This window comes from Physeter macrocephalus, chromosome 4, assembly GCF_002837175.3.
Source record: "Physeter macrocephalus isolate SW-GA chromosome 4, ASM283717v5, whole genome shotgun sequence".
Classification (NCBI taxonomy): domain Eukaryota; kingdom Metazoa; phylum Chordata; class Mammalia; order Artiodactyla; family Physeteridae; genus Physeter; species Physeter macrocephalus.
In genome coordinates, this window is record NC_041217.1 from 31,978,723 (window position 1) to 31,995,262 (window position 16,540).

Consider the following 16,540-nt stretch of genomic DNA (forward strand, 5'->3'; position numbering starts at 1 on the left):
AAGATCTGGAGGAGGGGGGGGGGGTGGGGGGGTGGGAGAAGGGGGGTGAGAAGGGAGCATGTGGGAGGGTGCCGGGTAGGGGTGAGGGGAGATTATAGGTGAAGTGGGTGGAGGTGGGTGGACTAGGTGTCCTGCACAAGGTAAGGGGCGGGGTGGGTAGCTGGCAGTGGGGCTGAGGGAGTGGAGTTCAGGGGAGAGGTGGGGCTGGGAGTGCGCGGGCCAAAGCGCATAACTGGAGGGGATGGGAGGGCAGGAGGTCGGGGGTGGGCGAGGAAGCTGGGGGCTGGGGTGCCAGAAGGGGTGTGAAGTGTGGTTTGAGGGACGGAGTGGGAGGCGGGGGCGAAGGCGAGGCTGGAGGCTAAATCGGACCCTTGCTCCGGCTCGCGGGAAGGGCGCCTCCTGCCAGTCTGGCGAGGCTCTGGAATGCTCTGGGTCACCCGCTGATCCCGGCTGGCGGAAGGCCTCGGGCAGCCCCACTCCCGGCAGCTGCCTCTCGGGGGCGGGCAGCCCGGGCTCCCCTGTGCGCGGCGCTGTTGGTGCGCGTTCCCGATCCGGAGGGGTCTCGCCGTGCGTCCCCCACCCGCGGCTCCCCGCGCCCCGGCTGCGACCGGGGGGGTCCCCCCAGCGCCCCGCACGGGCTCCGGGCAGCCAGCTTCCTCCTTCCTCTCAGCTCCACCTCCCCTCCATCCCCATCCTAGGCCCCAGGGTGGCTCACTCACTCCCCCAGGTCCCCGAAGCCCCATCCTTTTCCCTCGCGGGGCAGGCGGAGTTCACCTAATCTTCGGGGGTCTCAATGCTAATCGTCGGGGCTGGTGCCTTGGGGGAGAGGGCAGGAGGGGCTGCGGAACCCAAAGTGGGCTCAGAGAAGATAGAATCATTCAGCAGATAATTACTGTTTGCAAGACGCTGCTGAGCGTGGCAGTTGGTGACCCTGTTGAGAGAGCGAGTGGACCGGACGATTTTGGTTCTTATCCAACACGAGGGACAGTTATGATGTGTTCGATTTAGCCAGGTTTCTGAAACCTCTATTCGGAGCAGGAGTCTAAAGGAATCTGGGTGAGGGACAAAAGTGTCAACACCTCCTTCTCTCCATGTTTCAAAGTGGTCTTTCTGCGAGAATATGGGAGGGAGGGGCATAGGCATAGTGATGAGCAGTGATAGATAATTCTAGCATCTTCTGAGCACTTCCTACCTCAGAACTGCACCAGATGCTTTATGTCCAGCACTTCCATTTTCTTCTAAAATGCCATAGACTCTAAGACACACCATCCATTTAAATGTGCCCTTTGGGAGAAAAGGAAAACATAATGACCTTAAACGCACAATCGATTGCAGGACATATTGATTGCAGGAACATAATAAAATATGAGAAAAAGTGAACCTTAGCAGTGAAGAAATAAGTACATTAGGTGTAGTTCTCCTAACAGCCCTGATGAGAATTATCCCTGCTGTATTGTATGGATGAGTAAACGGAGACAGGGAAGGTTTCACCACCTGCTTAAGGCCACAAAGGCACAAACTCTGAAGGTTTGCCTGCCTTCAGAGCCGGAACAGTTCCTCCTAGGGCACACGGCCTCTGCAGGGATGGGGCTTTGTCAGCTTCTTCATAGCCCAGGTTCTCTCTTGACCCTTTTACCATCAACACTCCCTCCCCCACCCTCCAAGTTATGGAGATCTCCAGGAGGACAAAGTAATTCATTTGGGGGAGGGGGAACAAAATAGTCAAATTACATTTTTCAGATTCAAATAAAGTCTTCAAAGGGTAAAACCCATGCATGCCAGGTTTTGCTGTGCACCGCAGGAAGTCGAATTCAAGGATCCCTGTATTGCTGAAAATAGAATTGTAAAAAATAAAAGGGGTGGAGGGAGAAAGTGAATGAAACTAATCCTATTAAACGTGGTAGCATGTTTCTGTGGTGCGCAGGGAGAGATTAAGCACAGGAAAGGGGATAAGTACTGCTTCAGTTTCACTAAACTAATGTGACAACTTGTCATTGGAAATCTTTGCAGCTTGTTAGTAGATGACTAGCTGATTCAGAAGTGTTTTCTATCATTCCCTTTGTGTCTCCCATGAGTTTTGTTTCTTTTTTCAATTTTCTTTCTTTTCCTGTTTCTTTCTTGCCCATGCTGCTTTATTTTGCTTTTTAATCCTGCATGTCTCCTTCAAGTCAAAACATTTAGCTGGCTCTAATCAAGATTTAGTTTTGAAGATGCCCCTTGACCTTGTCTTGCCCCGAGAAGCCCCAAAGGGGACTGACTGCTCTCCATCCTCAACCTGGGGTCTGTCTTGTGGCTTAAAAAACCAAGCTTCTGGGGAAAACCTCTCATTTCAGATTTCATTTTTCTGCACTCCTTCTTTTCTTCTCTTTCTTTTTTGCTTTATCTTTTTATTCTCTCCTTTTTGCCTTTCATTTCCATCTTTTTATTCCCTCACTTACCCCTTTCTCCTCTTCCCTGTTTTCCTCTCTAATTTCCTTCTTCTCTCTTGCTTTCCTCCCATCAATGGTTTCAATTTTTTTTCCTAGAATTTCTTTTTCCTCTTTAATACACTCCAATAACTCTCTTATTCTTTCTTTCCTTCAGATAAGACAGTTGAATTGGCAGAGAAAAGCTAGGAATCCCTCATGGTAGTTACCATGCTGGATTAGTTCCTGGCGAAGGCAAGGAGGCAACATTGTGGGGAAGGGGCCAGGGCAGATCACAGACATGCAGGGAACAAAGAGCTGATCTAAATCGTGGGGAAGAAAGAATTTTAGCCTTGGTCCCTGTCTTTCCAAAGCAGGTGTCCAGCTTGTTTGGAAGCGTGGCTCACTGTCTCTCTCTCCTCTGCCTTGGCATCACTCTCTCCCACTTTCCTCCTCCCTCCCCCTCTCCAACTTTCCCCACTGGCTCACCACCAGAGGCGAGATGTTGAGTCAATGGAAAAACAACATTCGCCAACATTAAAGGGAGACTGTTTAGAAAAGGAAGGCCCTGCTGAGGTGCAGAGGAAGCCTGTACATTAACACGGGCCACCTCTTATCTGGGGCAGCTGGGCCCAAGCTGCCTGTGCTGATTCCCCAGCTTTGCCAAGAGGCCTTCAGCAGAGGCTGCCTGCTTTTTGGGGGCGGGGGGCTGATTCTTACCCACAGGCATCACCAGCATTTTTAGAAACACAAAGACATCGATTTTCTCCCAGGGACTTAATGGGAGAACCCAGGCCAATAAGCAAAGTTTTGCAAAAGGCAGCACTGTTCTAGGCCTCTGTCTCTGGACATGCCTCACCATGAACCTGGCCCCTCTCATCTGCAGTCCTTTTGAGGACTCCCAAGCACGGGAAGGACTGGCCATTCTGACCTGAACGTGAATTAAGGGGAAGGACAAGCTAAAGTGACCCAAAGGAAAAGAAGAAAAAGGCATGTGGGTAGGTTTACCCTGGCTCTAAATTGCTTACCGTTAAGTCTTGAACCGGCTCCTGATGGAAAGATAAGGCAAATCCCTAATCAGTCAATAATTAACTGAAGCTCCATTAATGGTCCAGTCAACCAAATCCTGCTGACACCTTCAGACCCTGCTGGAGTGGGAGGGTTAGGTGGGACCTTTTGATAGAAAGATCTGTTTAGCCCACCGTTCACTCCACTCACAGGTCACCATAGAAGGGGTAAAGTGATTCCTGTATCTGCCAGTGAAATCTTTTCTTAGTTTAACTCCTTTGGATAACTTTTTGAAATTTCACTTTTAGAAATCTCAGTGTGTGTGTGTGTGTGTGTGTGTGTGTGTGTGTGTGTGTGTGTGTGTGTTGTGTTGTGTACAGAACAGCTTGGGGGTCCATTCAGTTCCAGGTCAATTTGAATCAAATCAGATGTGTTCTGATTGTTACTACATTATTCTTCCTAGAGGATTATATTTTCTCTCCCCAGCCTTGCTCATCTAAGTCTGTAGTTTATTCTCAGTGTCTATAGATATTTCTGTTCCTTGTTTCTCAATGTTAGCTCCCCCTCAATTTGTGATCAAAGCAGAAATATGTTGTAAGTAATAAGCAACCACAAACCACACATCCTTACCAAAGCATGCAGATAATTCTTGAATTTTAAAGAAGTAGGACTTTAAAAGACTAACACAGATTTGATTTTGGTACTTCTGGTGGGTCAAGGTCTTTTTATTTCTTACAGAAGCAAATTTTTAGGAAGGGTGAGTTTAGGTCTTACATTTTCTTTTAATGGAAATTTTTTTATTTTTTGTTTTTGTTTTGCTTTACTTTGTTGTTCTTCTGTACAGCATTCAGTGTGCTACCATAAGCTTGTAGTCAATCTATTAGATGAGAAAAATCAGTGTATTAAGTGCAGTGTGAATTTTTCCGAAAGTCAAGCTGTAAGTCATGATTGTGTGTCAATCAATGAACTTGGTTCCTAATTTAATCTGTTCAAGCCACTTGAAAAATGTGTTCTTTTAGACATGGGAGGAATAGGGTATGGGAGTGTGGCTTGATATGAATCCATCTCCATCACAGGAGAAAAACAACAAAAATGGCCTTTTTGCCTCCTAGGGTGTCAGTGGTTATTCCTGCATACAGAAGATGGTTCATCGAACTACACTTCTATTGCCTCCCCGGCTCGGCCTCTGAAATTGTCTGCACAATTATTCCCCTCTCCTCATAGAACTTGGTAGCCTGGGTGCTCAGTTAATCTTGGGCTGCTCGGAGGAGTTGCCAATGGGTAGAAATTCCACCAGTCATCTGTGACACCCTTTTCCACAAATATTAATTGAGTGACATTTCTTTTTTCCCCCAAATCATCCATCTGTCCTTTCTTATGCAACCTTTGAGTTTCAAAAGGGTAGAAGGCAAGCTTTCTTTCTGGCACACATTTCGCCTACGAAGACAATCTATGAATTAGGCAATATAATCTACTGTAGCCTTGTAAAGAAATCTGAAAGATTCACCAGCCTGAAGCAACATGTTAAATATAAACCAACTAAATTCAGCCTTCTTTTCCTTTGCCCATTAAAACTTCTCTTTCGGAAGGCAGCTGGTAAATGGCTAGATGCAATGTGGCTGTAATCATTTGGGTGATTGGGAGTAGGAAATGTAAGAGAGAGACAGTGAGAAGTTTTAAAAAAAAGTAGTCATTATTCAATTTGTAGGTAAACAAATCTAGGATCCAGTTTTCTTAGTTTTTATGCTAATTTTTGATTATTTTAAAACATCAAAATCATCTCACTGATAAGAGTGCTGTTAAGTAAAGCAGAAGACATACATCAAGTTGTCTGTGTGGTGGTACTGTTGCTTGGATATTAAAATGAGATTTAACAAAAATGGAACTGACATCTATTTTTCAATAGGTCAAAAGGCACTCATAATTACACTAATAATTTTTGAGTATCATACTAATGATGATAGGGAAATGTAGACCTTGACAATGGCATGTTTATTTACATTCACTATGAAAAAAAATGTTGTTTACCCCTCGAGAATTTCTTAAGGAAAAGAAAAATCAATCTCCATCAATGAGCAATATTTTTCTCCCCAAGGCATATTGATTTGAACATTGACTTCACAATGGGTGAGTTATTTCCCTCAGACTCCCTCTTATGAATCGTTAGGTGACATGTCTCTTATGAGACAATAAACCTGCTGTTTCTCGTATAGTGATCGCATCAGGGAGATCCCAACTTCTGAATTGTGGTTGGTTTGGAATATTTCAGCTTCTGTAGGTCTGGGTTAAATATTTCTGTGGGATATATTCCAAGTTGAAAAAGTGTTATCACTCATCTTTCTGCCCTTTTAAATGAGGTATAGCTTTTTTGATGCCTGTGAAGGAGAATCTGGTGGCAGTGAATAATTCCCTTTTCTGCCTGCTCCTCGGCTGGACGTCCTCTCAGCTTGTGCGTGGACCCATGACTCATGTGTAGTCATGTAATGTCCTCATGATTCCCTTTTCTCCTTTTATGTAACAGGACAATGTTTCTCATTTGAAAATGAACCAGATTTTCAATTTACAGGAGAAACCAGTATGTAAAGGAACATGGTGGTAGGTGGGGAGGGAGGAAAGAATAGGAAACGTAGAATTCTTGTTAACGTGATGGTCGTTCTTCAATTTATCTGTTAGAATTTGTGTATAAGGTGTTTTCTTAATGAGTTTCTTAAAAGGGCTTATTTTTCCACCCATTTATTCTTCAACAAATATTCATTCACACTCCTATCACGTGCCAAACACTGTGTGCAACATTGGTTGAGCACAAGATAAAGACCCATCAGAGGCATTCACAATGGTTGGGAAGACATTAGGCAGGATAGTTATGAAAATACTTCAGGAGCCCTGAAGCTTTTCTTTATGGCAGTTTGGACTATCAAGGAAGCCTTCAGGGAGGAGGTGAGCATAAGCAAGTAACGAATTAGACCAGGGCCTTAGGAGAGGAACGGAAGTGAGTTTTCGTGTCCCTGGTACATGGTGAGAGAAATCTTAAGCAAGTTCCTGTACCTCTCTGGGCCTTAGTTTCCTTGTCAGCAAATTGGGGATAGTAACGATATCTGCCTCTTGAGATTATTGTGAAGATTAAATGAGAATGCATGAAAAGGCCTCAACACTGTGCCTGCCACAAAGTAGACATGCAATAAGCATGTGCTAGAAAGGTATGAAAAGAGTGACAGATTTTACAATACTCTCTAAAGTTGATCTGACAAATATTTATTGGGTACCTACCACGTGTCACATCTTAGTGCTGGGTCCTGGGCAGGAGCCCAGCACTCTGTCAGGAGGCACCATGAGGGTGGAGTGAGGGGTAGAATGACGGGTAACTTGTGCAAGGCATGGAGGAGACACATTGCATCTGTGCCGGGGGAGCCTGAGGTGGCCTCTTACTGCTGGAGTACAGAACCCAGGGGAGGCCTGGCAGGACCAGGAGGGGCCTCATGGGGCAGCGCTGGCCTCAAAGCCGGAAGGACCCAGGCACACATGTTCATTTGGGGGTTCTCAGTTCCCTTTAAGTTTTCCATGAATGCACATTGCCTTTCTGTAGCTTGGTTATATTCTCTTCAGGGACCGAGGCACCCATCTTTTTGCCACTCCCACCCTCCCCGTACTGCCTGTTATAATGTGGAGCCTCTATCGTATCCTTGATAAGTATGGCCAGGTCTTCATACTTCCCTCTTCTCTGCAGTAGCTCAGCCATTTCGTACACCCAGGTGATTTCAGAATGCTCAGGCTACGATGCTCGCTTTGGTGCTTATTAGAGAGATTCCTGAATTGGGAACTGTGATCATGTCACTGCCTAAAACTCTCTGTATTGCTCAGTAAAGTCCAAAATCCTGAGTGTGTCCTGCAAGACTTGGCATTATCTGGCTCCTGTCCACAGCTCCCACCTCATCTCTTGAAACTCTCCCCTCGGCTCCATGTCACTGGCCTTTTTCCTGTCATTTCAGCACCAGGAGCTCCTTTATACGTGTTGCTGCCTCTCTTTGAAAGGCCCTCCCTAACCCCTTCTCCACACAAACTCCTCTCTTTATTTTATTAATTTACTGATTTTAGTTATTAAAAGTCCTTTGCTCAGGAAACACCTCCCTCATTTCCTAATGATACATGCTCACAACACCTATAGTTTTCTGTTATTCTGCTTATCATAATTGAAATGGAGTTATTTGAACATAAGCCTTATTTATCCAACACATATCCTTGGAGCCCTTAATGTGGTGTAGATGTTGGGGATACCATGCAGTAAGGTAGTCAAAGTGCCTGCCCATGGCACTTGTATTTTAATAAGTGAGGCAATGAATAAGAAACAAATATAGGTATGATACAATGTTAGGTAGTGATAAATACTATGGGAAAAAGTGAAGCTGGGTAAGGGGACAGATGGAACTGAAGATAAGCTGGAGATGGTTAAGAAGGAATGGCTTTTAGGTTGCTTCCGTGTCCTGGCTATTGTAAATAGTGCTGCAATGAACATTGGGGTGCATGTATCTTTTCGAAAGGAATGGATAAAGAAGATGTGGTACGTATGTACAATGGAATATTACTCAGCCATAAAATAATGCCATTTGCAGCAACATGGATGGACCTAGAGATTGTCATACTGAGTGAAGTAAGTCAGACAGAGAAAAACAAATATCCTATTATATCACTTATACGTGGAATCTAAAAAAAGGGTACAAATGAATTTATATACAAAACAAATAGAGTTACAGATGTAGAAAACAACCTCATGGTTATCAGGGGGTAAGGGGAGTTAGGGATAAACTGGGAGATTGGGATTGTCATATACACAGTACTATATATAAAAAGATAACTATTAAGGACCTATTGTATAGCACAGGGAACTCAATACTCTGTAATGGCCTACATGGGAAAAGAATCTAAAAAAGAGTGGATATGTGTATATGTATAACAGATTCACTTTGCTGTACAGCAGAGACTAACACAACATTGTAAATCAACTAGACTCCAATAAAAATTTAAAAAAAAAAAAAAAAAGAAGGAAGGGCACGTGATTGTCCTGTCCAGGGTAGAATTTCCAATACCCAATGCAGCAGCCAGCATCTAGAAAGTATCTGACAAATGTTTGCTGAATGAGAATCATATTGGCTCAAGTAGACTCAAGGGGTAAAGGGTACTGAAGAGGGCTAACTGGGTTGTATAGTTATGCATGTTTCCCCCCAAGGTCCCTGACTATGTCTGGGACAGTGTAGTCTGTGTTTTCACCCCATATCCAATATCTATGTCAAACATAATTCCCCGTTCAAGTTGACTGTAGTCACACCTTTTGTGTTGTAGCTTTGCATACTTTCTTCTTAATTGCCCTGGGATAAATTGCAACTGGTTGGTGAATGAAATATTTATGCTTTGAAGAACTGGTGTTCTAATCAGTTTCTGTTTAAACTGATGATCAAGTCTTTTCAGTGAGGAGGAGGAGAATTTTTTCTGTGATCTATGGACTTCTAAATGACTAATGATGTCAATCTGGGCCTGGCAGGTTTTTGCCACGACTTGGACAGACGTAGCACTCATGATGTTGGGTTACTTCTCAGCTCGCTGGTACACTGGTTCCCACTGTAGTGATCTCATTATTGGCATTTCATTTTCAAAGTATCACATCTTTCCCTTTTGCATTATGCCTCTGTGTGGCTTGGACTTGAGGCACTGTCTGCCACTTTTCTTTCAACCAAGATGAACTTCTTAAAGAGTAGTCTAAAGTTTAAGCATCTTCTATTAGCTTTGTTTTGTTTTCATTTTGGTGGGTTGGGGAGAGAGAGAAATTCATGTGCTCATAATTATCTTCTTCAGTTTGAATGAAAGAACTTTTGCAGATCAGTGTGGATTGAGATCCAGACAAATTGGGTCCATTCTCTAGACTTGGTTTAAAAAATTGAAGAGCATAAAGGAAATGAGCAACAGGAATGGTTCCTTTCCTCATCTCTGGACCCTAGCGCATCTTTTCTTTTGTGCTGTCACCTGGCTTCACTCCTCTCTGCCCCGGGGGGCCTTTTCTGGTTCTGCACTTCCATAGAAGTCCATTGGTTTGTTTGTACCACTCTTTGGACAAGAAATGCCAATCAAAATCCATACTCTAGGGGAATTCCCTGGCGGTCCAGTGGTTAGGACTCCGCACTTCCACTGCAGGGGGCACGGGTTAGATCCCTGGTCAGAGAGGTAAGATCCTGCATGCCGCGAGGCACAGTCAGAAAAAAAAAAAAAAAATCCATACTCGAAGTTCATTTTGGTTCTAATTCATGCAATTTTGACTGTCCCACCCCCTTCTCTCTGTGTAGCACTCTTTATCTCTGTGACCAGATCCCCAACTCCCCAACAGAAAATCACATATTTTCTATCTAGCTTTAACCAACTTCCTCAACCACCCCAGGCACTAATAATGAGGACTTCAAATAGTTGCTGCTTGTGGGATCGGTTAAGAAAAAGACTGAGGAGCAATAGAATGTTTCCCCATTTTCACTCTGTTTCCTTCAATCTTATCAATGTGTAATTGTATATTTATTTATCTTTTCACTTATTGACTGTCTCCCTTCCCATAAACATTGGGAAAGTGTCTGCCTTGCTGGCCAAGGTATGCCCGATGCTGGCCAGAGTAAACATGTTCAGTGAATCTCTGTGGGGGGGAAGGAGCTTATTCAGGGTGGATTTCCACTCACCCTAAAGAAGTGAAATGAAAGCCAACTTTGGTGGTTTTTGTTTCACTGTGGGCAAATTTGTATGGACTGAGAAATTCAATTAACTGTATTCATCAATATTTGTCTCTGGGATAGAGTCATGAGACTAATACCCAGAATTCTTGGTCCCCCCCATTTTGTGGCATTAAAAAAACAACAACAACAAAAAACTTGGCCTATTACACCAACCAGATTTTTTTTCTTTGTCTCAAAGAAGCCTCAGCTGAACACTAGATTCCTCACCCAGTGTAACAATCAAAAACTCAGAAAACCTCAGCTGCCTCAGATGATGTCACAAAACCCTTAAGAATGCTCACTGCTGAGTTGGGCACAGGTCCAGCAAACACAATTTTTTCTGCCAGTTATTCAGGGTCTTGGACAGATTAGGTGGTCTTTTTTTCTTCTTCTTCTTCTTCTTTTTTTATTTCCATCCTCTTAAAAGGCAGTTCAGTTTACCTCTAAGCAAGACATTAGCTCTGGCTGCCCCAAATAACATTTTAATTGAAGTCTCAGTCCAAACAAATGCCCGGCCTCTTTATTAACCCCAACTGTGTAATTTTTCAACCTAAGACTGATTCAGGGGGAAACTGTCCCACTTAAACTGCCATGCAACGGAACATGGCAGTTTTCCTCAATCAGTCTCTTTTCTGACCTTAATTTGAACCTTAATCTCTTCTGACCATGTTCTCTTTATTAGCTGCTCATGGCCGTGGCACAATACTAATTTTGCTGTTTTTAGACTATCAGTTTACAGAGGTATTTCACTCCCCCATCTGCCCCCAAATGTATTCCAGATTTCATGGACCTTTTTGGGAAAGGGAAGGTAATACTTAACCTCTTTTTAGGTTTAGTAATTTAAATAGCTGCTTTGCAAAATGCTCTGTAGAATTTTAGACCGGCTATTTTTGAGGTACATTCAAGTTTAGGTACAAAAAATTATATACTTAGTTGTCAGAAAAACCTAAAAAACCTTTTAAATAGTAACAAAAGATTTTTCATCAATAGACAGGTCCACACTCATAAAATAACATGGAAAATAAGGCTATTATCTTAATAATTTAGGCAAAACCAATATGTTTTTATTAGAAACCTCTAATCTTTTGAGGGGAGACCTGAATTATCCAGATAATTGCTTTCATTCCTTCCTTTTTTTATATTTAGAAATAATCAATGAGTAAGGACAGAGACAATCATTTTTTCCTTAATTATACCTTCACATTTTTTGACATTGGTAAAATGATCCAAATTAAAAAGAAAAAAAAAAATCCACCCTTTTCAATAACAATGAAAAAAAAATGTGTTTCTCTATTTGGAGTCTACTTTAATATAACAGAACTATGTAGGTAGAAAAACAGTGCTTATGATCATGTGCTCAATTAGATTTATTATAGGTTTTTGTACTTTTTGACATTAGCATGAAAGCATATTGGTTATTATTCTTTCTAACCTAATTGAAGGCTTTGTATCTAGTAACCCCTCTGTTCTTTCCTTAATACAATAGTTTGTTGATTGCAAAGAATTACATTTCTGTGACTTTAAAGTCCTAGAATGAGGACTGTCATTGAACGTTGGAGATTCAGCCTGGTGTTTGGAGGGCAGGGACCATGTGCCCTCTGGGTGTGAGGAGGTAGGCAGCTGGGAACAATGGTCTGTCCCCTGCGGTGCTCTGTGGCAGTAGCAGCGTGTTGGCACGATAAACTTCGCCTTCATTTCACTGGCTCGAACAATTAGTGGGATTGAATCAGAGTTCTCCTGGATCATAGTTTATTATATACTATTAAATTCCATTATTCAAGAAGTTGCTGCTACAATTCTAAAACTTCCTGATGTCTCCCGCAAAGTCCCCATCTCCACTCTCTGTGTATTTTCTTTTACGTTTATCTTCTGCTTCTCTGATAGCCAAGGTTTCTTTTTTCTTTTGCTTTCCCCTTGGTACTTATTTAAAGAGCTAAGAGCTAATTTGAAAATACATCTTTGAAAGGGCAACAAAAATGAGATGTGAAAAAAATAGATGAAGATTCTTAATTAGTCCATTATTTGACATGCACGATTTAACATGGTATGCTTAGCATTGTGCATTCCCCAAAAGAACAAGGCTCTTTTTTTTTTTATCCCAAACTTTAACTCCCTCTCATTCATTATATCCCTTCTTGTCACTTTCCATTAGCTGATCATGACATCCTTTGCTGGAAGGGCGAGCAAGCAGATTACTTCCAAACTGGTGTAAGTGACACTCAAAAGACTGGCCTAAAGGGGGTTCTGTGATAGCAGCAAGCTCCTCAGCCCCTGGAGTTGGAGAATGTCATTTCAATAATATATTGGAGTCCATTGTCACATCATTTCTGTAGCAACTTGGCAACTTCCCAGAAGTGGCAGGAATGGGTCTTCTGCTGCAATTTGTGTGTGGATAGCATCTAATGATTTTATAGGTGCTACTTATTATATATTATATAATAATTATTATTTATTTTGCCAACCCAAACCTTCTATCTAGCATCTTGCATTTTACAGATGAGGAAACTGAGGACCAAAGAGATTAAATAAATTATCTGTAGCTGATAAGTGGCAGACCTAGGATTTTAATTGAGGTCTGGCAGACTCCAAGCTATGTCTCTTTCCATTAGAACAGGCTACATGCATCACACCAATGTCCAGGAAACTACAGCATGTCTCCCTAAATCTAAAAGATAAAGAAATGATCAAAAGCATATTTATTTTAATGCAACTGAAAAATATTCTGTCACCAGGCACATCTAAACAGGGACAGGGAGTGACTGAATGAGTCAGGGATCAAACAAACATGGGTAGATTGTGTGAAGAAAAGAAGTGGAGAATCTGATGCTCTTCTCAGATCAGCCCTGAAGATGTGAACTTTCCCCAGCCCATCATCCCTGTCCCCCACAATCCCTCCCCTACTCCCATATGTCCAACATTTGGAATCATATCCTCAGCCTTGGAAGGGGGTTGACCTGCAGAGAACTGAAAGGTTACAGGTGGAAGGTGTATCCCAATCAGTCACAGACAGCAATGAACTCTGGTGTGAACAGGACTGATGCTGGCTGCCACTCAGGCCATCACTCCAGCTTCTGAACTTGTGTGGTCTTCTGCACCCGAGAAAACCAAGTTTTCTTCATTAACCAAGTTTCAGCTTCTTTCCTTCCTTAAGCAACTTTTAGCTTCTTTCCCCAGTAACCCTTCAAAACATTTTGATTATAAAATAAAGAATATGGAAATAGCAAGCAAACATTAAATAAAAGTCCCCTATTATTCTACCATTAGGGGGACATGGATAGTCTCATGATATAGATCTTTCTAGTCTAGACTATCCATTTATATGCTAGGCTGTAAAACAGGGTGGTTACAGGGATAGACTCTGAAATGACACTACCCATCTTTAAATCTAGACACACTGCCATCAGCAGTGTCACCCAGCCTCTCTGGCCCCCAGTTTTCTCACGTGTAAAGTTTCTCCCTTACAGAGTTGTTGTGACAATGAGCTAATGCCTGTGAAGCAGCTGTCCCATGGGAATCACTTACTGCATTTTAGATACTGTTACATATATGTTGGCCCCGTGTTCTTGTGTTATTCGCTTTTTCTGACTGTGCTCCCATCTCCTCGAGTTCAAGCCTATAGATAACTTCATCCTCAGCCGTGATTCTGTCTCTTTTCAGTCCATTTGGTTTGACCGGCTACCCCCTCACACGGCATCAGTGATTTTTCCAGGTCTCAATTACTGTCCATTTAACCATAACTCTTTTTTTTTGTTGTTTTGTTACGCGGCCCTCTCACTGCCGTGGCCTCTCCCGTCGCGGAGCACAGGCTCCGGATGCGCAGGCGCAGCGGCCATGGCTCACGGGCCCAGCCGCTCCGCGGCATGTGGGATCCTCCCGGACCGGGGCACGAACCCGTGTCCCCTGCACCGGCAGGCGGACTCTCAACCACTGCGCCACGAGGGAAGCCCTAACCATAACTCTTTAATAAGCATTGCCAACGTCCCATTTCACCTCCTGTCTGATGGACACACTTCTGCCTGGATGCCCTGCTTACCCAGCCTGGCACTATGGCAAAGCCTCGGCGGCCTTCCTTGTTCTCTTCCGTCTTGAACTCCTTGCAGAGAGTGCAGGGAGAGGCAGTATCCGGAGTCTGTGATCACAGAGATAGCAGCAGCGTCCACCCACGCCTTCGGGGCCTCGGGAATGTCAATGACAAACTAGACATAGGTAATACAACGGCAAGTTTGTTTGTTTAAACCATTTTAAATGTAAAAAAGGAGGTAATTATGAAGGGTTTAAAAAATCATTTTCATTTTAGAAACCATCTTTGTCAAATCCATATTCTCAGAAGTCTTTGCAACATTGAGAAGGGAAAAATATAAATATTTATTTTTTATATATACACGTTTTATATATATATATTATATATATATATATATATATAATATATATATATATATATATATTTAACTTGGAAGTATATGCGATGGGAGAGTGGATGGCCAGCCACAGGAATGGGAGAAGAGGGAATTACATTTAATGAAGCTAGGACCTTTCACGTGGACCTTTCAAACTTAAAAAAAAAATGTTGATTTTCCATGCCAAAGTCTTGAAAGAGCCTTGATGGCTCACGGCTTTGGTGTATTTTTCCAGATGGCAGATGCCATTTTGTGTTTTGCATAAACTGACTAAATTTGCTTGCTCTTTGTACTTATTTCAGAGGCAACCATTCTTTGCTTTCAATAGGACAGAAGAGCTCCTTGGCACTGGAACCCTCCTGGTCTGGGGAGGGAGGAATGGTTAAGGGACTGTTCTGAGGATACGCAGGCGTCATCCCAAACTTCCTACGTTCACTCTGAGGAAGGGGTTTGGGCCAGGGCTTTGAATTCTTGTTACCTACAGATGTTTCTGACTATGTGAGCAAATCACAGAAAGTAAGCTGTGCTGGAGAACTTCTGAAAGTTATTTTTCCAGTTTTCCCATTGCTATCTCCATGGAGGACAAATAGGTTCATTATGTTTTTATTTCAACTCCTCTACAGCCTGCTAACTACTAGTTGTATGATCCCTTAACTTAATTCCTTTGAGCTTCAGTTTTTGCAAAAAAAAAAAATTAAGATGCTAATAAAAATAATGCTTATCTCTTAGGATTTGTTGTTAAGATTCCATGAGTTAATCCATTCTTAAAGGATTACGAACAGTGCCTGACATATGTTAAGTCCTCAAGAAATGTTGATCAGTGTTGTTGTTATGATTACTTTTCATGGGAATTTTCACTTTCTTCCCATTTTCTGATTGACACTGCCCTACTCCCATCATCATTATGCTAACTCTTTGGGTCAATTTTATGGAAATAGGCTAGTAATAGAGTGGTTACACTACAGGCTTTGCAGTCAAACAGCACCAAGTTGAAATTCTTGAAGTAACATTTCATAGCTATATCTTCTCAACAAGTGACAATTTCTTTAAGCCTCAGTTTCTTGATCTATAAAATAAGGATAATAATAACAGTACCTACCTCATAACATTTTTGAGAGGTTTCAATGAGACAATGCTTGCACAGTGTCTGGCAAGACTATACAGCATGTTATGTATTGTCATTATTTTTGCTGCTCCAAATATGCTGGTAGGGCTCTTCTACCCAAAAGTGCTTCTAGAAACTTGTCAAGGCTCCAGGGCTCTAGCTTTATGTCAGCTGCCCCACCAGAAAAGAGGGCAAGCACAGAAATAGAAAGATGCTGTAAGGCCATGACTTGACCTGGACTCTTTGCCAAATCATGACACAGATTTGACAGTGTCGAGTATCGCTCAACATGGATTTCAATTCAAGTTAGAAAACTCACATCCTGAGCAGGTCAATCCCACCTCACTACACTGAGGATTATTCCAAAGGATAGGAACTATTGTGATAGGAGCAAAAGCCTATTCCTCTATCCTAAATCCCCCAGAAGAAAGCACAGAGTGAGGTAGGTTGTGAGGAAGAAAAAGTTACTTGTGCTGGTTACCTCTCAGGGAGGAGTGTGGCATTTATACATTATGGAATATTCAAATTCTGCAGTTTCAAAAATGTATTTATTTCTTCCCTCAAACTGAAAATGGATAGAAGTTGCATCTGTGAGTGAAAGAAAACCCTCTAAACACTAAAATTGTGTTATTGAACAGTTGAAAACTGTCTAACTCACTTTTGCCCTTGATGTCTATGTGTCTCTATTAATAATTGGATAAAGAGAAAACAACTGAACCCTTGAAACTTTTGCCCCAAAGCCAGCATGAAACCTGAAAAAACTGAAGAACATGGAACAAGGAAGTGTAAAAAATATCAACAATCTTGAAAATATTTTGTGTGCCCTCTTAGATTTGTTCTGACCTCTCTCTTCTGCTGCCTATGACTTCTAACAGTAAGAATAAG